This window comes from Pseudophryne corroboree, chromosome 3 (assembly GCF_028390025.1).
Source record: "Pseudophryne corroboree isolate aPseCor3 chromosome 3, aPseCor3.hap2, whole genome shotgun sequence".
NCBI lineage: Eukaryota > Metazoa > Chordata > Amphibia > Anura > Myobatrachidae > Pseudophryne > Pseudophryne corroboree.
Genome location: NC_086446.1, coordinates 679,328,039 through 679,351,306, shown reverse-complemented (window position 1 = coordinate 679,351,306; position 23,268 = coordinate 679,328,039). Strand labels below are relative to the sequence as shown.

At 42.7% G+C, this 23,268-nt stretch overlaps 1 protein-coding gene and 1 long non-coding RNA gene across 8 annotated transcripts in view; one reads left to right on the top strand and one right to left on the bottom strand.

Moving 5' to 3' along the window:
- The window catches only part of TRIM8 (tripartite motif containing 8), a 129,547-nt gene that overhangs the window by 71,543 nt on the left and 34,736 nt on the right, over positions 1-23,268 (bottom strand). The window lies entirely within an intron of this gene.
- Positions 1-23,268, top strand: part of LOC135056580 (uncharacterized) — a 268,794-nt gene that overhangs the window by 218,356 nt on the left and 27,170 nt on the right. For both annotated transcript variants that reach the window (XR_010244022.1, XR_010244021.1), the window contains 3 exons: positions 1,959-2,102; positions 2,453-2,503; positions 7,464-7,563. This is a non-coding gene — a long non-coding RNA (uncharacterized LOC135056580). The remainder of the gene's footprint in view (positions 1-1,958; positions 2,103-2,452; positions 2,504-7,463; positions 7,564-23,268) is intronic.

The following is a 23,268-nucleotide window of genomic DNA, read 5'->3' as shown; positions in this document are numbered from 1 at the left end:
GAGTAGGTCTGGAGCTACTCTGAAGCTGCACAAAATTATTTTGTAGCCGCTCTGCGATCCTTTCGTTCGCACTTCTGCTAAGCTAAGATACACTCCCAGAGGGCGGCGGCTTAGCGTTTGAACGGCTGCTAAAAGCAGCTAGCGAGCGATCAACTCGGGATGAGGGCCTTTATGTACACATTCACAAAGCCCAAAACCTCCCATCTACATCAACTTCTCTGAAACCAATACCTCTGCAGAAATCTAGGTTCCCTTGAGAAAGCAAGAACATCCTGGCTGTATTTGCACTTTGGAACGGATGCCAGAACTCATGATCCCTATTGGTTTTAGGTGTGAATGTTACATTAGCAATCAGACACTTGCTATTATTATCATCATCATCATCTTTATTTATATGGCGCCACAATGGTTCCGCAGCGCCCAATTACAGAGTACATATGCACATAATCAAAACACAGGAAAACAGTGACTTACAGTTGAAGACAATATCGGACAAGTACAGGGTAACTAAGCATAAGTACATCAGTAGACAACACTGAGATAAGTATCAAGGTGGCCGAGAACTGCAGGATTTGGGGCAGTTGAGGATTATTAAAGTAAGAAAAGGATAAGCACATGAGGGAAGAGGGCCCTACTCGTGAGAGTTTACATTCTAAAGGGGAGGGGCAGACAGACAGGGGTGACACAGATGGGGTAAACGGAGCATGAGACAGAGGGTTAGGATGAGATTTGGCTGGGTTTTGTAAAGAAGTTGGTCTTAAGAGCCCGTTTGAAGTTCTGTAGAGAGGTGGAGAGTCTGAGGGGGAGAGGTAGAGAAGCAAGTGAAAAATCTTGGAGGTAGGAGTGGGAGGAAGTAATCAGAAGACAGGAGAGTCGGTGTGCATTGGCAGAGCGAAGAGGACGGGTGGGAGAGTAAAGGGAGATAAGGTGAGTGCTTTGTAAGTTAAACTTGCTATCATGGTTTAACATACTCTTTGGGTGGCACATATTGAAAATTACAAACCACCACTACCATTGTTGTTTGATCCCTGTGGCAGAGATTGGGAGGCAGGGTTGAATCACCAGATTCCAAGGCTTCACTATACAAGGCCATGCTTGGGTTCTCCTGGTTAGAGAGGGTGACTGAAAGGTCCCCTCTCTGAGAGAAGGTGCAACAGAGGGAGATGGAAAGCACATTGTGAGTAGTAAAACATCGCTGGGTGCCACCTTGTGACGCTCGTTCCAAGAATTGCTGATGTCCGATACAACGTGCACCAGTCAGATAAAAGCTAACTTTTTACTCACGGGTCAGTGCAATGTTTTTACCTAAATGCAATCTTAATAAGATAATAAGTCCAACTACAAAACTTACTGGCTTTAGTGTCAGGAGTAAACTTAATGTTTAAAAGCTGGTAAAAAAATATAAATTAGCAGTTTAGCCACTGATGGATAGTTTACGGACAGGATTATGGGGGGGGGGGAAACAAAAAACTACTACTACAAGACTGCCTTTCGCTGAACCTAGAACAACTGCTTAGTTGGTGCAATTATTTCACTAATGCGTCATACCGTTCCAAGGAAGGATAAAGATAGTTTGAAAAGAGATGCTTTCTTACTCTAAGTGGGTGATTTATCAAATCTTGGTTAGAGGTAAAGTGGCTAGTTGCCCATACCGACCAATCAGTGTCTTACGGTCATTTTGCAGGCTGTGAAAGTAAAAATTTTAATAAATCCCCCCTTCCCTCCCTATAATCTCAATCACCTACTTTTGTGAGAATTTAGTATGGAAGAAGAAACAAACACAAATTGTAGGTCCATAGGCTAATAGAATATGTTAATAATTTGGTTTCCTTACACAGTGCTAACCCACCACCCAAACCTTCATCACTTTAAAAAGCATATATCAGGTCTGCAAGACACTACAGCATTTTCTTACAAAATTGTGCTGTTGTTCATAATGCAATATATTTTGTTACCAGGCAAGAGAGTGAGAACAGAGGCACTGTGAAAGAACAGCAACACTTTATAACAATTATCACTTAATTACAAATTTATTGGAGCAAGCACAATTCTCCCCGAAACCGATGATGTCACATGCTATTGCTTTATTGCGATTCATTCCTGTAAGTTTCCATGGCTTTCTATAGCTCTATTTGACACTATGTATAAATAAATAAGATGTATGCACTGCTAATGTGGAGATACAGGAAACAAAGTTTCCAGAGATAACAGTACAGCTGTATAATGGCAATAAAAATACTGCACCCTATTTAAAAAAAAGTGTAATTGAGCACAGCAACATAACCAGGATTAACTGGTTTAAAACAAAAATATATAGTTATATATTTTCTTATTATGCTGTGTTTCTGCTTTTGTACTTTCATTCTGTATTACTATTGAGATCTATTTAATTTTAAGTAATAAGTTGGACTAATGCTTAACATTAACTTGCTATTCTTATTTTCAATTTCAGCTATATTGGAATGTACAACAAAGAGGAAGGAGGACAACACTGTACCATCAGGTCTGGGATCCATGGTACACCTTTCACTCCTCTCCTTTGCCTGGTGTCCCCCTTTATCCCTTTCCACCTCCAAGCAGTAACACCCCCCCCCCCTCCTTTTTCTGACTGGTTTCCTTTTTCTAGGCATTACAGCACCCTGTATTTTGTTCATCTCTTCTTTATGTTTCCCTTCTCCTCTCACCTTTACTTTTCATTCTTCTTTCTATTATAATTATTGTTTTCTGAGATATGTGTACTGTTTCTCTAGCCTCTCTTTTTGTCGCACTCTAAGTATCAGCGCGACAGAACTTAACACATCTATTTATATTTAACATAATGCAAGGCCAGTTTCCCAAGAAGTCATCCTTGTGCTTACATCTTTTTGCCTCCTTCCATTTTTCACCACCTTCTACATATCCCCTGTGCACCTCATTGCACTTTTCCTGTCTTTAAATTATAAACACTTGCTGATGGCTAAATATTCCGTAGCAATACTTGTAGCATAGAGTTTGCTACAAGACATGGTATAAGCTTTCCTCTCTGCTAACTCTCAAATGCCTATTGCAAGAAGAAATTGGATTTTTGCTATGGGGCAAATTCAATTAACTTCAAACTTCCATCAGAACATGCAAGTTAATAAAACATTGGTTATCTGGGTAAATGCAAGCAAAAACCCAGCAAGGTTTACTTAGTATAGTAACCTGTATGTGCATAGCTAAATCTACGCACGTAACAAATTACTGCTTTAAATATGGCAACTATTGTCGAAATCATTCCAGTTCCAAGAAATCAGAACTTACTACATATACCCCACAGCCTCCAAGCACTGCTTATACTGTAAACATGACCACCGTTAGACTGGAACCTGATGTACTTGCAAGTTGCACATTTCCACTGTATTATTTGCCCCAGTCCTTTGCCAAGAGTAGACAGGTCTAAAAAGCTGTACTATAGCATCCATATCATGCTTAACACTGCCCTCCACACAGGGACAGACTGGGGGACTGAAATGGCCTCTGCAGTTTTGCGCAGGGGAGCGGTCATGGCTCACAGGGTTGTGGCCTAGTGGCACGCCCCCCTACTTTCTGTATGTCAGGTGGCGGAGCACAGCGACAGGAAGTAGAGCTGCTCAACCAGCTCCCGCCTATCTGTCTGCCGCGTGGCAGAGCTGCTCAGCTAGGCTGTTGTGCCGGACCAGTGCCTCAGGCCATTGGCCCTTTGGGCATTTGCTAGTTGTCCAGTCCGGCCATGCCTCCACATCACCTTGAAAATAACATCAACCACAGAAATCCCAAAGGGGAAGGTTTTGAAACACTGCAAATTGCATAATCAAGCCCTTGGGTGTGATTTGGGAGGTTGGTCTATTTTCCAGGAGTGCAGGAGAAAATAGAAAATCAACATGCGACTGGTTGCTGCGGCTGCATCATGCTTTAAAAATATGTCAAGTTAAGACGAACGGTTTTGTTTAAAATAAGGATTTATTTTTTTCAGTATAACCACTGTGATAAGGGTGGCCAGTCCTGGGATCTAGGCCAAAAATTGTCCAGGATTCAATCCCAGGATTGAAAGCTCCAATTGCGAGGATTTCTGGATCAGGCGGTCGCTTGTTTGTTTTTTTAATGCCGTACAGCGTTGAGCGTCCTCAGGATGCTCAGACGCTGCCCGGCTCCCCCTGCACAGCGTGACGTGAAGTCAGAGTTCAAACTGCGCAGCCAACTGCCCGCCGCACAGACTTCACAGAACTGGAGGAAGTGACCCAGTTACTATGGTCGTCAGTTATGTGTGCAGGGTGGGGCGGACACAGGGAACAAAACAATCCCGGGTATCCCAGGATTGACTATTTTTCAGTCCCAGTGCCGGGAATAGGGTGGACAATCCCAGGCCATTTTTTCAATCCCGGGTATCGGGATTGAAAAATGGTCAATCCCGGGATTCTCAGGATTAGTTTGTTGTTTCCTGTGCAGCATATACAGTATGTGGTCTAACTAACATATCCTCAGCTAATTTAAAGGGGGGGAAAAAAGCACATTTACCATGCATTTAAATAACGTCTACACAAAATCATAAATTTCCATTTCTGTCAACCTCAATACTTTACTGCAGATCAATGCTTTAAGTTTCAGGCAGCTACACACTTGAAAATCTTTAATTATTAACAACAAACCGTTATTCTTAATGAGACCATCAAACAACCTTTTGTTTGATAATTACCGGTAAGTTCCTGAAATTAGGAAAAGAAAAAAAAGAAGAAAAAAAATTTAATAAAAATAACAAATATATATATAGATATATATATATATATTTTTTTTTTAAATGTATATAAAGACACCATTTCAAAGCAGAATCAAATGAACTTTCACCATCAAAACACTGAGCCGGTATCGGAGAACAAAGGCAGAGGAGAAGAGAACAAACCCCTTTGTCTGCATTTCTCAGCATTTGGCTGTTCCAGCAAGACTTCTAGAATGTGCCTCTACTATTATACACCTATCTTTTCCCTGCATTAATCTGGGCTGTGCGGGGAAAGTGCACATACAGGCGAATAATAAAGTAGCAGGGTCATTTAGAGACCACAGCTGAATGCTTTTAATATTTTATGCAAGAGCAGGGTCAAAGCGAGCCCTCTTCCCTTTTCAGCATACAAAGGTCACCGGTGGTTTCTCGGGAACAGGCATCACTCTAGAGGCCAAATTAAGGGTAATTTCAAATTCTGTCTTCAGCAAAATAATGGACAAGGCAGGAAATAAAAGGATTAGCTACGATTCAGCCTACTTACAAACATATAAGCTTTTAACCTTCATGTTGGGGGGAGGGTGGGATGAAAAAAAACACCATACACAAATTATATGCATTTGACATTGCCGTGCGTAATAGGCAAAATTTCCATATAAGAAAAAGTGAACATGTTTAAAAGCGTGAGCCTGAAAGAAAGTGCCTGCCCTGTATACTACGCAAAATAATGATATCCCACACAGTGCAGAGCCAGGTCCATTACTTACTGTTAGTGCAGACCTTTGTTGGCAAATTTCATTATTAATGTATGAGCACTGGAATAGAGGAAGGATCCAAAATGCAGGTAGAAATGACAGCTGGTTACTAATTGGACAAGGCCAAACGATCTTTCGGCACTCGTATCTGCACTCAAGTACAGTGACTGGCGGCTGTGCGAAGGTCTAAGGCAGGCATGTACTGCAAGTACGAGCCCCTTACCTATATAACAGGCAGGTGGCATTTTGCATAAACCTCCCCCAGGGCTATTCAATTAGCCACAGTGCCACCCCCCAGCAATTATCAGGGATTTTTTTTGGGAACCTCTGCACGCTCCAAAAAACCAAAACCCTGATAATTACCCTGTTTTGTGCGATTGCAACAGCGAAAACTTATCACTGCTTCTATGTGTTTTAGCCCGAAAATAGGCAATTCTTTGGTCGCTAAAAAGATGGGCTCTAATCGAATAGCCCACAGGGAAACATCGGGAACAATCATGAAAAAACTGTTTTTTTGCAGCCAAAACATGCACAAGATCTATTTAGTTGAAACAATATGAATTAAAGATGTATGCATTCATATACAGCGCAGGAAGTCCCTGTAGCTTCAGTATTATGAAAATTAACTGTAATGAGCAACGTTCAAGGTGCTCAGTATCACTACAATGTGTCTGAATTCTAGCAAACTCTGAGCTTCTCAATTTATCTCAATGCCTGTTCCTCCAAGTAGACAATGCAGTCCTCCGCATGCTGTTTGGTGTTCTAAATATAATATAATATACTATATATATATACATATACACATACACACACACACATACATACATACATACATACATACATACATACACACACACACACATACATACATACATACATACACACACACACAGAAGGGAGTCTGGCACTCCAAATAACAAGCGTAGCTTCGGCCGGTGCCCTCACACATGCAGTAAGATATAATGGGAAGACGTGCGGCACTCAGCCCAATGAAATCAGCAAGGAGTCGGAAGTGTGTAGCAACGTTTCAGTGCATCCACACATACATACATACAAACATACATACACACATATATATCCATGGAAGTCCTGCACTCGCGTCCATAAATAATCAACTATGGGGTGCACCCAGTAGAATCCACAGAATCCCTGTAGATCAACATATGTAGCAGTAGTTCCAGTTTCCTGGGGGGCACTCTCCTTTAAACATCATCACACGAATTTTCTTAATCCATAATAGGCTTTATTCGGTCTCACAATTGGCTTTATTAGGTCGACGTTTCGGCTCTATCGATAGAGCCTTTATCAAGACAAGCCTTGCAAACAATTTTATAGTCAAGTGGTCATAACTAAAATGAGTATAACTCGACAAAACAACACTGTGGGTGGATTCTCAGTCACTCCAGCGTCTTAACTTCATACAAATAGAAAAAATCCTGGATAACTATCCATATGGAGGCACCTCAGTCAATAAACCTCCCTGGAGGTCACAAATCCACGTCCAGTCAGTGTGGCTGCCTGAGGCAGCCACACTGACTGGACGTGGATTTGTGACCTCCAGGGAGGTTTATTGACTGAGGTGCCTCCATATGGATAGTTATCCAGGATTTTTTCTATTTGTATGAAGTTAAGACGCTGGAGTGACTGAGAATCCACCCACAGTGTTGTTTTGTCGAGTTATACTCATTTTAGTTATGACCACTTGACTATAAAATTGTTTGCAAGGCTTGTCTTGATAAAGGCTCTATCGATAGAGCCGAAACGTCGACCTAATAAAGCCAATTGTGAGACCGAATAAAGCCTATTATGGATTAAGAAAATTCGTGTGATGATGTTTAAAGGAGAGTGCCCCCCAGGAAACTGGAACTACTGCTACACACATATATATATATATATATATATATATATATATATATATATATATATATATATATACACACACACACACACACACCTTTTTTGTTCTAAAATATTTACTTGCTTTCTCCTCGTAGATTACTTCTGCTGACGTGGCTCTTGAGAAGAGACTGTACAGATAATTGAAAAATGTTGGCTGCCTTTTCAAATCATGCATGCGGCAAACCCTTATACAAGGTATATAATTTGTGCATCCATGCAGAAAGACTAAATATAGCTTTCTTCTATTTAACTCTTTTCTCCCTACGCCTACTCATGCATTTATGTACAATCACTCAACAATTCTTCTTTTTTTGTTATTTTTGGCTTATAACAGGGCAAATACCACCATTTTAATTAGCTATATACTAACCACTGGAAAAAATGTTGTTTTATGTTGAAAATAAATTGCACTTTGAGTGGGGATGATTTGCTTTCAAGAACCTTTTGCCATGGAATGTTTTTTTATTACGATTTCACATTATTCTAGTGTAGTTTATGAAGTATAAGTAAATATCTGAATGGCTGCTAATGCTTAGAGCGCATTTGTACACCTCACATGTGTAAGCCCCTTAGAGTGTGAGCTCTGCAGGATGAGTCAAGTTTAAAATTAGAGCTGTGCTTTACCTGAAATACCAATACACCCAAACGTAAGGTTCAGACACGAATCGAGTCCCAGTACGGAATAACTTTGTCCCGGCTCGGGTCTGTTGTCCGTTTAGTACTCAGATTTAAATACTGAACTCTGGTTTTGGATTGCATGTTAACAGGTCCAAATTACATGATTCTATCCATCTTCAACCCCCCCCCCCCCCCGCCGATTTTAAACCGAGCTGAATCCGAACCAAAACACTTAAGGGTGGTTCTCCAAAACCAAAACAGGACGATGAATTAGAACCAATTCATGGGGGTCAGCGACATCTCTACCTGAAATGGCAATTACTAAACTTAATGGAAATCCCATGCCCAAGAACATTGAGAGTACTATTAATTAAGCATGACTGCAAAACATATCGGTGCTTGCTTTCCGAGGGTGTACTACGATATGCCAGCGCTCAGGATCCCGGCGCAAGCATATCGGTGCAGGGATCCCGACCGACGGAATGCCGGCAATGGGGCGAGCGGAAAAGAGCGTCTTGTGGGCTTGCTGCGCATGCCACGCTGCAGGCACGGTGGCGCGCTATTTAGTCTACCTCCAGGGGTGTCGTAGACACCCCAAGAGGGAGAATAATTGTCGGTAGCCCGGCAGTCAGGATACTGGCGCCGGTTTGAAGAGCGCTGGGATCCCGACAGCCGGGATATTGAGTGCCTCCCGCTTTCCGAGGTGTACTCTCTATCCTAACCTAACCGAGGTCACAGACCATTACCATAGGATCAGTATTGGACAGCACCATTTGCAAGTCAAGGAAATGAGAGATATTACAAGTCTCATTTGATAAATAGGTATTTTAGTTTTTCTGTGCAACAAAGACAGCATGGGAGAGATTCAGAGTGACTGGGATGGGCCACACAACACAAAACTGCTGAAGTTATTTGAATTCACAATTGTTTGCATTATACAGTATGTGGGACAGAGAGGGCGGAATTGGATGAAGTCTCACATCGGAAGGTTTCTTCCATACTGTACGTTACACCGCCAACGCCCATCAATGCGCCTCAAAACTATAAACTTCCTCTACCTACCTACAATCACAGACAGTCCACAACCCCTTACAGTACTATACACACTGCTAAGCCATATTTATTTATTAACAGTTTCATATATAGCGCAGAAAATTCCATTGCGCCTTACAATTCACCAGCGGCTCCCACTAGCTGAGGTGGCGAGCAGAAATGTGTGAAAGCTCCATGGTTTGGACTGCCATAATGGCAGTTTGGGTGCAGTAACCAATAATTTGGGAGGGTTACCCCAGTATACATGGCTAAACTCAATCTAATTGGACATGACAAGCATGATAATGAATTAATTGCTCCGTCAGGCGCCCATTAATTACCGCCGTGTAAAAAAAACTACTGAATTGCCCCCTGTGGAGCTGTGAACATATGCGCCATACACATCCTGAAAAGCGCTATGTTTTTCCTGCGCCTCCATGGTTTGCAAGGAAAAAGTAGTGACATTGCCGGGCGTGATATGTCGTTCTGGAACAGATGTCTTGCCACTTGCAGGCTAGTACATGTGGCATAAAACTTCCAAACATTACACCATGTACCCACTATCTCCCATAATGCTCCAACTCATCACTACAACCCTATGTATCATACTATGTTCTCCACAGTCTACATACTCCAACACAAGCCACTAACATTATGATCTCCGCACCACTTTGAGATACCAGTAAATCCCCAGTGTCCACTAATCCTTCCACCAAGCAGCTTACATTAAATATTCACCTTCTACACATCCCATTGGATACAGTTATGTTCCACACATTCACAAACAAAATGCTACAACACTGCACCATTATTTCCATGTCCCTACATAGTAACTATGCAAGCTTAGTACATATATAACACACCCATATTTATTATGTGAACTCACTTAAACAGAATTACCAGGGCACTTCCATGCCCCATGCTGACCCCTCAGAATGTGATGGCATAAAAAGAGGGCCGTTTTGGGAGCAGCCAGGTAGATGGGAACAAAGGATGTGTTGCTAAATATCTGTCCAGCCTGCAAGACCCAGAGAGGAGTACCTCTGTGGCAACGACTTGGCCTTGCACCTCAGGCAGCGTCACAAATTGTGCATCCCTCCCTATGATCATTGATGAGTAACCTATTAGTAGACACTATTCTGAGGTCTGTTTAAACTACACTCAGCTCAAAGCAGGTCAGTGCACAGGGGATGTATAAAAAGGTACACACATTATACATGCTAGCTCTGTGTTATGGGAGTATCCATGATGGGTTGTAAATGAGAACAAATCTGCCGTGTCCCTATACTCTCGCTTTAACAGAACACAGACATTTTTACCTAGGAGTAAATATAACCAATAGCAATCAAAACGCATGGCCTTACAACAATCCCCCCAGGTACTTTTGGATGCGATAGGAAAGTAGCACACGATTCACAACAATGCTATAGACACATGGGTGCTATTTCAGTATTCTGAATGCCTCCATCCATTTTCTATTAAATATATATATATATATATATATATCTATATATATATATATATATATATATATATATATATATAAATAAAAGAAACTGTTAAAATATTATATATATATATATATATATATATATATATATATATATATATATATAAAACAAAGTACAGACGTGGCACTCACAGCAACTCCAAGAACTCACACAGTCAACAGAAGTTGTTGTAACGTTACAACAACTTCTGTTGACTGTGTGAGTTCTTGGAGTTGCCGTGAGTGCCACGTCTGTACTTTGTTATATTACTTCGGTTTTACGGAGGCACCGGCATCATATGGATAGAGCTTTAGGAGTGCCGTACCTTTCTTTCTCTCTCTCTATATATATATATATATATATATATATATATACACACACATACACATATATATACACACATACACATATATATACATACACACACACACAGTTTCTTATATAGCGCAGCATATTCCGTTGCGCTTTACACTTAGAACAATGGTAATAGAACAAAACTGGGTAAAAACAGACAGACAGAGGTATATACCTTGCTATAAGTAGAAAACTTTGGTACAACCCATCAGAGCCATAAGCAGGTTTGAAACACTCTAGGAGAGATCCATCAAACCTTTGAGAGAGATAAAGTGGATAAGTTGCCTATGTCAACCAATAAGCTTTTAGTTATCCTTTATCTAGCACAGCCTATAAAATGACATAAGCTGGTTGTTTGCTATGGGCGACTTCCCATCATCTCTTTCGAAGGTTTGATACATGTCCCCTTCAAACCCACAACATAGCAAACAGTTGAAAAGCAGCAGCAAAATGTTAAAGTACTTTATTATAAAGAAATATTTAAAACACAATGACCTTCATTTGGGTCATTAAAAAAAAAATACAAATAAGAATTTGTTGTCATTTTGAAAAGCTATTAGGAAAGGACCTGAGAAATTCTACGTAAGCAAGATATGCGTCTACCAAGCCAGTATCACCACGCGTCCCCACATGATCCTATGAAAATTAGGCCCAGATTTATCAAGCTTTGGAGAGTGATAAATTGCACGGTGACAAAGTACCAACCAATCGGCTCCTAACTTACATGTTACTGGCTGTGTTTTAAAAAAATAATAGTTAGGAATTGATTGGTTTATCACCATGAACTCTACACGGATTGATAAATCTGGGTCACAGTATGGTTATCCATAGGCAAATGTCAGAGCTCCGTACATACGTACAGATTTCTAAGTCTTTAAATGCTGTTGCACTTAAAACAATGGTGAACATGCAAGTACGGGCACAATGCAGCCAGCGTCAACTTGCTGCACAAAACATTAACATCCAGACAAAGACAGCCTTGTTGTTGTGTGCTTTCCACCAATAGGGCACCGCCACAACCCTGGCCATATCCTTTGTTTGAGCAGGGTTAACAGAAACACAGCTGTACAGTGTAGATTGCTGTGCTCAGAGAGCCTCTACTGCTTGATCTGCAAGGCCTCAGTTAAGCAGCTCTTTTTGCTTCCTTCCATCTCACAAATGAAACTTCCTGTCTTAAAATTCCTGCATTTCAGCCAGTCTACGTGGAGTAGAGTCTGCAAGGCTGTGTCTCTACATGAGCGAGCAGGTTGAACAAACACAGAAAAAGTATGTTCTTACTCACTGATCTGTTAGTATAAGAGAAACGTATCATGGTAAGAAACACGACTGTACCTCCTATATTCAGGGTGAGGCAAAAACAAATCCCACATTTTACAGGTTAACATGGTAAATGCTATTCAACATTTTAGTACATAATCTAAAACCGCATGGAATACAGTTTATTTTCAACTGGTTTTGAATAGGATATCTACCAGATGGTGGCCTTCAATCGCCATACATATCTATAGTCTTGTTTTGACGTTTTGCATCACTCAGTCATTTTCGGCTAGGGAGGCCAATCCCGGGATCGGGATCGGCGGGATCCCGGGATTTAGGCCCAAAAATGGCCGGGATTCAATCCCGGGATTGGAAGCTCAGACGCTGCCCGGCTCCCTCCTCTTGGCTCCCCCTGCGCAGCGTGACCTGTGCCTGTGAGGTCACGCTGCGCTGTCAGCAGACGCAGAGCCGGAAAGTACGGCGGACTTCACGCGCCGCCTCGTCCCGGCTCCCCCTGCATTCACCCGCCGCCTCCTCCCGGCTCCCCAGCACTCACCCGCCAGATCCTCCTCACCCTCAGCCTCGCTGTGCAGGTTTGTAGGTTTTTTTTTTTATGTCTGCAGGGCGGGTGGGGAGGGGCGGGGCGATGGCCGGACACAGTGTAAAGCCAATCCCGGGTATCCCAGGATTGACCATTTTTCAATCCCGATACCCGGGATTGAAAAAATGGCCCGGGATTGGCTTCCCTATTTCCGGCGTTATCGCTTCAGTTTCTTGATGATGCTCACTTTCAATTGCCTGCTCAGCAGCTTCATGAGAGGCCTCTGCACAGCCAACGGGGCCACCTGGGAGCCGAGGTCTACAAACATCCACTAGTAATAACCAGCAATGAACTGAAGGCTGCTATACGCCAAGAAATGGCAAAATATTCAAAACCAACTGAAAATAAACTATAGTCCATGCACTTTTGGACTATATGCATTAACATTTTGAATAGTATTCTTGTTCACCTTTAAAATCTGGGAGTTTTTTTTTTTTTTTTTGCCTCACCCTGCGTAACAAAACAAAAACAAAAAAACACATAGGTCAAAAATAAAACATTTGTTGAATATGTGTAGCACGTACACACTTTTTTTGTAAAAAGATACTCCCCATGAAGTGTGGGTTTTTAAATATCAAGATATAATTTAAAGTCATCACTATGGGGCCTTAACAATGCCCCTGTAAAAGCCCCAATAAATAAGTATCCCTCCCCAACCTTTTTGGAGGTGAATGAATTTGGTCAGATCACAATCCCCTTAGACTTTTATTAGGTACTGCATTTGCAATTGTAAATAGAGGGACAGCAAGATATAGTAGATATCTGTAGGGGGGCAATTAAGTAATGTGGAAATCATCAGAAAAGAGCAGTTTTATTAGGATCTTCCGTAAGAAGGTCTTCATAAACAGGACCCTAATTGGTCTATTTAGTAAAGATATACGGCCGGACATAATGCAGTGCGAAACGGCCGAAGCTCAAATTCCAGTGGACCGCATATGGATTTTTTAAATCCGCAATCATGTACAAGTCAAAACCAACCTGATTTTGCCTTGTAAATGTTTGCCTCTAAAAAAAAATTTAAAAAATAAAAGTACACGTTTGTCCGGAATCTGGGAGCTTCGGCCATCTCACACTGCATTACATCCGGCCCATAAATCGCAATATGAAAAAATGTAGTCTTGCATCACAAAATTAATATCACCGCACTTAACTGAAATGATTTGCCGGGACAGTCGAAACTAAAAAGTGCTGTCCCTGAGAAGTGGCTGTGCGAAATCCATGTGTACTTTCCCAGCATTTGTCACTTAACCTAAAATATTGTTTCTCTTAATTTAGTATTCTCCAGCTAAAATGCTGGGGAAAAACATTTTTTAGTTTATTAAATAGACCCCTAAGTCTTAACATTGACACACTTTAATCTAACACAACCCCTAACAGATTGTACTTTGTTATTATTTATTCTGCAAGCAATAAATAAGTAAATGCTTGAATTGGAAAATCCACCCTTACTGCAAGCGATTTGAACCAGGTGTACCTCATTATTTGATCATCAGGAAGTGCCACCACTCCTATTCAGAAGCAGAACCTCTGGCAGCTTGTCCTGAAACAGTCAGGTTTGTGTTAGCAACCTGCCAGAAACAAAACCACTTCTACAGTGATCTTAGAGAAACAATTATTGCTGCTCATCAGTCCTAACCATTTGAAGTCTATCATTCTACAATGAGAAGGATTTACAAATGGATAACACTGAAAACCATTGCCAGCCTTGCCAGGACATCCCAGCAAATATGCCCAAAGATCAGACCATATGATACTTCAGGAAATTGTAAAGAACCCTGAAGCTAAATCCACATGAAGATTAGGTCTCTGCCATCACAGTGACTGTTCTAGTCTATGACAACAAGAACGAACATTACATAAAAAGAAAAAAAAAAGTGGACAGTCATGTATTCCTGTCATTTGTGTGCAGATCTCCAAGGTTAGACACACCTGGCCGGGTGGTGTCAAATGCTCTGATGGGACAATCATCATATCATTGGCCGAGGATCACTCGGCAAATTATATGATGAAGGGTCATGATTAAGAATTGTTGTGCAGTGGCAGGAGCTAGACACCTCAGAAACATTGAGACCATCATGAGCTCCTTTTTATAGCTCAGCATTCAAAAGCAAAACGTAAAACCACCTACATAACAACTGAAGTTCATCTGGAACTGGATAATGCAGCCAGACAATGAAGCTAAGTATGCCAACAAGTCCACCATAGAATGGTTAGAAAAAGAAAAACAAAGAATCAAACTTTTAGAACGGCTAAGTCGAGTTGCAGAACTCGGACGCATTGAGATGGTGTTGGCAATGGCAAATTTCCTATAAAGAACATGGAGGCACGTGCCTAGGGGTGGCACTTGGATGCTTGGGTTGGTACCATCATCCAAAAAGTACCAGTAACTGCAACATATTTACACTGTACCATATTGAAGGGCGTGTAAATGTGTAGGACATGCACACACTACCCTTGTAAGCGGTTTTACTTAGTAAATATGTATATATGATTAAAATGTCATAGTGGCTTTTTTTATCATTCTATTAAATTGGCTATCATCAAATGAGGGCTTAAAATGAGCAATAAAAATAAAATTGGGCAGACGAGGGGCAGTCATTACTGTTGTGCCTAGGCCCAGGATCACACCTAAATCCGCCCTTGGGTTTTGGCAAGACCTTGAGAACTGTATATAAATGAATGCCACGAAACATCAAGGAGATGGACACACTTTGAAAGGAGGATATAACCTAAAAGTTAGCTAGTAAATCATGCTCCAGAAATATTAGCCATGAAGAGCTTTAGTGACATCACAGGTCTTTACTGAAGCCATTGGCTGTATTTTCTAAAACAGTGGCAGGCTGCAAAATGTCTGCTTCCAGTAGGTGCAAATGACAACTTTCTTGTGACCTACTATTTAGTGATTACTAAAAAGGACAACAAAAACCTACTTGTAAATAAGGTAATTTTTTTAACCTTCAAAAGAAGAAGAAAATTAAAAAAAACCACACAAAGCTTATGCCTCAGGTGAACGTACAATTACTTAGTCCTTATGAATATTTATAAGCACATTTTAGTTCTCTCTGGAGTTACGTACAGAGAAGGGAAAAATAAGAATTTACTTACCGATAATTCTATTTCTCGTAGTCCATAGTGGATGCTGGGAACTCCGTAAGGACCATGGGGAATAGCGGCTCCGCAGGAGACTGGGCACAAAAGTAAAGCTTTAGGACTACCTGGTGTGCACTGGCTCCTCCCCTATGACCCTCCTCCAAGCCTCAGTTAGGATACTGTGCCCGGACGAGCGTACACAATAAGGAAGGATTTTGAATCCCGGGTAAGACTCATACCAGCCACACCAATCACACCGTACAACTTGTGATCTGAACCCAGTTAACAGCATGATAACAGAGGAGCCACTGGAAAGATGGCTCACAACAACAATAATCCGATTTAGTTAACAATAACTATGTACAAGTATTGCAGACAATCCGCACTTGGGATGGGCGCCCAGCATCCACTACGGACTACGAGAAATAGATTTACCGGTGAGTAAAATCTTATATTCTCTGACGTCCTAGTGGATGCTGGGAACTCCGAAAGGACCATGGGGATTATACCAAAGCTCCCAAACGGGCGGGAGAGTGCGGATGACTCTGCAGCACCGAATGAGAGAACTCAAGGTCCTCCTCAGCCAGGGCATCAAATTTGTAGAATTTTGCAAACGTGTTTGCCCCTGACCAAGTAACAGCTCGGCAAATCTTTATCCCAGCAGGCTGGATGGTCGTCCTCATTCACCCCCTTTGTTTCGTATTTAGGCTCGATGTAAAGCACAGAAACGGAGGGATGTATGAGGTTTCAATACATTTATTGTATAAAAAATCAACGTGGATCGATAAAAACAAACTCTAAATGGTATACCACAACAAGCAATCTCATAGATGTTTTATCAGCAAGGTCAAAAGGTGGGAAGAAAGATGTTAACCCGGGGTGTCTCACCGTATTCCTGCTGATAGGGATGATTGGAGTGGTACCTCAAATCCTCACATGCACCAACGCGTTTCGACTAATAAGTCTTTTTCAAGGTGCATGTGAGTTATGAAATATACTGATATTTATACCCAAGGGGACTGACTACTCCGCCCCTTCCTGGGCGGAACCCAGTGGGATCATCAGGATCTTTATTTATGTATAAACTGGGATTTTACCCTGGTGACCTAGTGGTAAATGCATAATTACTGTTAAATAATGGAATAAGATGTATGAAAAATGGAGAGAAAAGGGTGAAAGAGTGGTGTTATCGCCATGCGTTCCAACCGTGTGGAACGCATGGGAGGCAGTCCGGACTTCCGGCGGAAGCACCTGATCATTGTGCTTCCGCTGGCATGTAGCGCTCGTGCGCGCCGTGTCACATCTTGTGGAGGACAAGTCCGACGTAACTCATGATCACGTGGGCTGCCCCGTGCGTGGTGGGCTGCGTCGTCTTGCTTTCCAAATCCAAATGGAACGCATGACGTGGGCGGCGGCCGGGTTTGGCAAAAGGAGTATGATGTTCCCCGCGATGCACTGAGGGAGATATTATAGGAAGATACATTTTGAAGTGGGAAAAATTATGATTAAAGGAAATGAATGATGGATAGAAAAATATATATGAGAGTAATTGCTGCAAATGCCTGTATAGCATGATGTTGAAATAAATACCACACAGCTATATTTTATGAGTGGATGATCAGATGGACCCATGGGACAAAAATATAATCTATAAAAGATGTTAAAAAAATATATTAAAAAAATAAAATGAATAAAGAAACATGTGTACGGGGACATTTGGGGGGGGATACACAGTAGATAAACAAATGAATTATGGAAGGGTACTGTTCTTAATTGCTGAATGCTGGTTACTGGACCCTGATGTAGTGGGTAAAGACAAAGAGGAAAGTGGTTGGCCACAATTCTCGCCAAAAAGGGGGGAGGTCACGATATGGGCTAAACTATGTTATACCAATATTATATGGTCCCCAGAATTGGCGGTGAGAGATCTGAGAAACCCTGCTTATACAGAATTCTGTGAAGTGCGGTATTATTTTAGGGACTCAATAAGGTTATAAAAACCATTTGGTTTCGAAGTCCAAATTGAGGCCCGCTGGATGCAAGGTACCCATTTCAAATATGGTTCTCATTTCTTTCTTCGCAAGCTCCTCCTCCATATTATTCTTCCTCCAATTTCCCTTTATTATATGGATTCCACAGAAGGAGACCAGGTCTTTGAGCTGACAATGATGGTGTTCTTTAAAGTGCGCTGACACTCCATGAGAGGCGATACCTTTCTTGATGTTGCGCACGTGCTCTGCCATGCGTTCCTTCAATTTCCTGGTGGTTCTTCCGACGTATTGCTTTTTGCAGGAACACGTGATGAGATATATTACATGATGGCTATCACAGGTAATGAATTGATGGATTTGTCTGCTTTTACCCGTTACGGTTGAAGTGTACTCTGTGATTTTAGAAGTCGAACTCCTGCAGTTCTTACACATACTGCACGTTCCACACCTGTGAAAGCCTTTTGTCATGATGGTGCCTGGTTTCTTCTTATCTTGTGCCACACTTTTAACCAAGTGATTTTTGAGGTTGTCTGCCCTTCTATATATGAACCTGGGTTTCTCTTTTAAGGTTCCTTTCAGCATAGGGTCACGTAGAAGGATCCCCCAGTGTTTTCTAATAATGGTCTCTATCTGTTTGTGCTGGCTACAGAATTTGGTAATAAACGGAATACCCATATCCTCCGATGAATCTTTGTCTCTTGTCTTAGGTTCCAACAAGTCTCTTCTATTGCTGGTCAGATATTCCTGAAAGGGAATGTCCACTGTACTTGTTGTATATCCTTTGGCCAGCAACTGTTTCTTCAATTTGGTTCCCTGTTTCTGATAGTCTTCCACCTTTGAGCAGTTTTTCCTAATTCGGTGAAATTGGCTCTTCGGTACAGATGTGAGCCAATTGTTGTGATGGTTGCTGGTGGATGGAATGTATGAATTACAGTCTGTGGGTTTCGTGTAGGTCCGTGTATGTAGGACTTGCTCTTCTATAAAGATCTCAAGATCCAAAAAGTGTACTGTTGTTTTACTGGTTTCAAAGGTGAGTAGGATATTTTTATTGTTGTTATTTAGGAATCGGCAAAACTCCTGTAGTGACGAGTCTGTGCCTTGCCACACAAAGAAGATGTCGTCGATGTATCGTACCCAGGTAACCAGGTCCGCCCCTGAGCCGCTCCAACCCTCCATGGGATTCCTGTTCCCATTTTGCCATGAACAGGTTGGCGTAACTCGGGGCGAACCTGGTACCCATGGCGGTCCCCTTTGTTTGTAGATAATAGGAGCCATCATAGAAGAAGAAGTTGTTCTTCAAAATCAGCTCTATTCCTTCCAGAAGAAAGTCTTGGAATTGCTGTAGGTGAGTTTCTTTTGAAATGAAGTAGGATACTGAGCTTAAGCCATCCGAATGATTTATGATGGTGTAGAGTGTTGATACATCCGCTGTAACTAAATGGTAATCCGATTTCTACTCTAGGGTTTCCAATTTCTTAATGAGATCTGTGGAATCCTTGAGGTAAGATGGTGTTCTTGTGACTATAGGCTGTAACAAATGATCTATGAATTGTGATAGATTTGACATGAGCGACTCTGTTCCTGCTACTATTGGTCTACCTGGTGGTTTTTCCAAACTCTTATGAACCTTGGGTAGGATATAGAATACTGGTATGGATGGATTTTGTATTAGCATATATTTGTAGTTCTTTTCTGTAATTGTGTCCTGGCGTTTGTATTTATCCAAGAAGGTGGTGAGTTTCTTTTTGATCTGTTCGGAAGGATTCCCTCTCAATTTCTTGTATGTTAATTCATCTTCCAGTTGTTTTTGGACTTCTTCATAATCCTTTAGATCCAAAATGACTATGCCTCCGCCTTTGTCTGCGGGTTTGATTATGATGGAGGTTTGTTCTTTCAGATGCTTCAGTGCATCCCTCTCCTTCTTATTAGAGATGAGCGCCGGAAATTTTTCGGGTTTTGTGTTTTGGTTTTGGGTTCGGTTCCGCGGCCGTGTTTTGGGTTCGACCGCGTTTTGGCAAAACCTCACCGAATTTTTTTTGTCGGATTCGGGTGTGTTTTGGATTCGGGTGTTTTTTTCAAAAAACCCTAAAAAACAGCTTAAATCATAGAATTTGGGGGTAATTTTGATCCCAAAGTATTATTAACCTCAAAAAACATAATTTACACTCATTTTCAGCCTATTCTGAACACATCACACCTCACAATATTATTTTTAGTCCTAAAATTTGCACCGAGGTCGCTGTGTGAGAAAGATAAGCGACCCTAGTGGCCGACACAAACACCGGGCCCATCTAGGAGTGGCACTGCAGTGTCACGCAGGATGTCCCTTCCAAAAAACCCTCCCCAAACAGCACATGACGCAAAGAAAAAAAGAGGCGCAATGAGGTAGCTGTGTGAGTAAGATTAGCGACCCTAGTGGCCGACACAAACACCGGGCCCATCTAGGAGTGGCACTGCAGTGTCACGCAGGATGTCCCTTCCAAAAAACCCTCCCCAAACAGCACATGACGCAAAGAAAAAAAGAGGCGCAATGAGGTAGCTGACTGTGTGAGAAAGATAAGCGACCCTAGTGGCCGACACAAACACCGGGCCCATCTAGGAGTGGCACTGCAGTGTCACGCAGGATGTCCCTTCCAAAAAACCCTCCCCAAACAGCACATGACGCAAAGAAAAAAAGAGGCGCAATGAGGTAGCTGACTGTGTGAGAAAGATAAGCGACCCTAGTGGCCGACACAAACACCGGGCCCATCTAGGAGTGGCACTGCAGTGTCACGCAGGATGTCCCTTCCAAAAAACCCTCCCCAAACAGCACATGACGCAAAGAAAAATAAAAGAAAAAAGAGGTGCAAGATGGAATTGTCCTTGGGCCCTTCCCACCCACCCTTATGTTGTATAAACAAAACAGGACATGCACACTTTAACCAACCCATCATTTCAGTGACAGGGTCTGCCACACGACTGTGACTGAAATGACGGGTTGGTTTGGACCCCCACCAAAAAAGAAGCAATTAATCTCTCCTTGCACAAACTGGCTCTACAGAGGCAAGATGTCCACCTCATCATCATCCTCCGATATATCACCGTGTACATCCCCCTCCTCACAGATTATCAATTCGTCCCCACTGGAATCCACCATGTCAGCTCCCTGTGTACTTTGTGGAGGCAATTGCTGCTGGTCAATGTCTCCGCGGAGGAATTGATTATAATTCATTTTAATGAACATCATCTTCTCCACATTTTCTGGATGTAACCTCGTACGCCGATTGCTGACAAGGTGAGCGGCGGCACTAAACACTCTTTCGGAGTACACACTTGTGGGAGGGCAACTTAGGTAGAATAAAGCCAGTTTGTGCAAGGGCCTCCAAATTGCCTCTTTTTCCTGCCAGTATAAGTACGGACTGTGTGACGTGCCTACTTGGATGCGGTCACTCATATAATCCTCCACCATTCTATCAATGGTGATAGAATCATATGCAGTGACAGTAGACGACATGTCCGTAATGGTTGTCAGGTCCTTCAGTCCGGACCAGATGTCAGCATCAGCAGTCGCTCCAGACTGCCCTGCATCACCGCCAGCGGGTGGGCTCGGAATTCTGAGCCTTTTCCTCGCAGCCCCAGTTGCGGGAGAATGTGAAGGAGGAGATGTTGACAGGTCGCGTTCCGCTTGACTTGACAATTTTCTCACCAGCAGGTCTTTGAAACCCAGCAGACTTGTGTGCGCCGGAAAGAGAGATCCAAGGTAGGTTTTAAATCTAGGATCGAGCACGGTGGCCAAAATGTAGTGCTCTGATTTCAACAGATTGACCACCCGTGAATCCTTGTTAAGCGAATTAAGGGCTCCATCCACAAGTCCCACATGCCTAGCGGAATCGCTCTGTCTTAGCTCCTCCTTCAATGTCTCCAGCTTCTTCTGCAAAAGCCTGATGAGGGGAATGACCTGACTCAGGCTGGCAGTGTCTGAACTGACTTCACGTGTGGCAAGTTCAAAAGGTTGCAGAACCTTGCACAACGTTGAAATCATTCTCCACTGCGCTTGAGACAGGTGCATTCCACCTCCTATATCGTGGTCAGTTGTATAGGCTTGAATGGCCTTTTGCTGCTCCTCCAACCTCTGAAGCATATAGAGGGTTGAATTCCACCTCGTTACCACCTCCTGCTTCAGATGATGGCAGGGCAGGTTCAGGCGTTTTTGGTGGTGCTCCAGTCTTCTGTACGTGCTGCCTGTACGCCGAAAGTGTCCCGCAATTTTTCTGGCCACCGACAGCATCTCTTGCACGCCCCTGTCGTTTTTTAAAAAATTCTGCACCACCAAATTCAAGGTATGTGCAAAACATGGGACGTGCTGGAATTTGCCCAGATGTAATGCACGCACAATATTGCTGGCGTTGTCCGATGCCACAAATCCACAGGAGAGTCCAATTGGGGTAAGCCATTCCGCGATGATCTTCCTCAGTTGCCGTAAGAGGTTTTCAGCTGTGTGCGTATTCTGGAAACCGGTGATACAAAGCGTAGCCTGCCTAGGAACGAGTTGGCGTTTGCGAGATGCTGCTACTGGTGCCGCCGCTGCTGTTCTTGCGGCGGGAGTCCATACATCTACCCAGTGGGCTGTCACAGTCATATAGTCCTGACCCTGCCCTGCTCCACTTGTCCACATGTCCGTGGTTAAGTGGACATTGGGTACAGCTGCATTTTTTAGGACACTGGTGACTCTTTTTCTGAGGTCTGTGTACATTTTCGGTATCGCAACCCTAGAGAAATGGAACCTAGATGGTATTTGGTACCGGGGACACAGTACCTCCAACAAGTCTTTAGTTGGCTCTGCAGTAATGATGGATACCGGAACCACGTTTCTCACCACCCAGGATGTCAAGGCCTCAGTTATCCGCTTTGCAGTAGGATGACTGCTGTGATATTTAATCTTCCTCGCAAATGACTGTTGGACAGTCAATTGCTTGGTGGAAGTAGTAAAAGTGGTCTTACGACTTCCTCTCTGGGATGACCATCGACTCCCAGCAGCAACAACAGCAGCGCCAGCAGCAGTAGGCGTTACACGCAAGGATGCATCGGAGGAATCCCAGGCAGGAGAGGAATCGTCAGAATTGCCAGTGACATGGCCTGCAGGACTATTGGCATTCCTGGGGAAGGAGGAAATTGACACTGAGGGAGTTGGTGGGGTGGTTTGCGTGAGCTTGGTTACAAGAGGAAGGGATTTACTGGTCAGTGGAGTGCTTCCGCTGTCACCCAAAGTTTTTGAACTTGTCACTGACTTATTATGAATGCGCTGCAGGTGACGTATAAGGGAGGATGTTCCGAGGTGGTTAACGTCCTTACCCCTACTTATTACAGCTTGACAAAGGGAACACACGGCTTGACACCTGTTGTCCGCATTTCTGGTGAAATACCTCCACACCGAAGAGCTGATTTTTTTGGTATTTTCACCTGGCATGTCAACGGCCATATTCGTCCC